Source organism: Rhinopithecus bieti, unplaced genomic scaffold (genome assembly GCF_001698545.2).
Source record: "Rhinopithecus bieti isolate Rb0 unplaced genomic scaffold, ASM169854v2 scaffold_54331, whole genome shotgun sequence".
Classification (NCBI taxonomy): Eukaryota; Metazoa; Chordata; class Mammalia; order Primates; family Cercopithecidae; genus Rhinopithecus; species Rhinopithecus bieti.
In genome coordinates this window covers 51,708-53,097 of record NW_016821659.1, presented here as the reverse complement: position 1 = coordinate 53,097, position 1,390 = coordinate 51,708, and positions in this window count along the sequence as shown.

Sequence of the window (1,390 nt, the reverse complement as noted above, 5' to 3'; positions counted from 1 at the left end):
GTCTGGGTTCATGGTCTGGGGAGGTGGTCTGGGGGAGTGGTCTAGGGGGATGGTCTGAGGTGGTAGTCTGGGGTGGTGGTCTGGGGTGGTGGTCTGGGGGGGGGGCTGGGGGGTGGTCTGGGGGGTGGTCTGGGGTGGTGGTCTGGGGGGATGGTCTGAGGTGGTGGTCTGGGGTGGTGGTCTGGTGTGGTGGTCGGGGTGGTGGACGGGAGTGGTGGTCTGGGGTGGTGGTGGGGAATGGTGGTCTGGGGCTATCCTAAGTGCCTGGCTTCATCACTCTGTGAAGGCCCCTGCCTACTAGCATCATGTCAACCACTAAATCTCACTGCCACTTCCTGGGAGATGGGAGGACAGCCCGCACGAGGACAGGTCTGGGTGCCTTGAGGTCATATCAAGCCCAGGGCTCCAGGGCCAGCGGGAGGCAGCCCTCAGTCCAGCTGCACTTCTCACCACCTGCACCAGCCTCAGTTTCCCTACCTATAGGATGATGTGGCCACTGGGAGAGTAACAGAAAGCTTTATGTGGAAAGTGCTTACACAGTGCCTGGCACAAGGCAGAAGCCCCCAGAATGGCAGGAAGATGGTAACACAGGAATGAATTTGGATCTTCTGGGCAGTTGCATTTGATCCAAGTGAGGGCCACCAAACAGGCAGTCTCTGAGTGTCTTGGGTGGCACCAGGATCTGCCCTAAAGGAGGTCCCCTCCTGTGTAAGACCCAGAGCAGAGAGGTGAGGCGTGCCAGCAAGCAGCAGCTTTGGGGGCTAGACACCATCCCCCCAGTGGTCCCAGCACACGGAAGGTGCCCCTGCTCTGCAGCTCGCTTCACCCAGCAGGCTTCTCTAATGTTCCCATTCCCAGCCCTTCCTACCCGGGCATCGTGGGCTCCCAGGGGAGCAGCACCCATGGCTGGCAGGGCTGCCGCCAGCACGCATGTACCTGCAAGCACAAAGCAGCCGGACAGGGACAGAGTTGGGAACAGAGACGTGGGAGCAGAGAAACCCGACGGGATGGGGGTTGAGAGTAGGGGATGAGGAGGAAGAGCAAGACCGGGAGGGGGCATTTTTGAGGCTAGAAATGAAACCTTGCCCATCCAATTTACAGCCAATGTGAATAGGATGCAAGTCAAATGTAAAATGAAACTGCAGATTTAAAATATGCCCAGGGCTAGAAGGAATAAGAAAGTGGTGCCAGAGAACCATTGGCAAAGCCTTTGGCTAAAGAAAAAATAGAGAAAGAGTATATGAAAGGTTTTTAAAAAAGAGAATGATTAAAATGTCAAAACATTGAGAAGCCCTTGGGAAACTAAGCCTTCCATTTCTCCTTCTCCTTCTCCTTTTTTCTCTCCTCCTCTTTCTTCTTCTTCTTCTTCTTCTTTTTTTTTTTTTTTTTT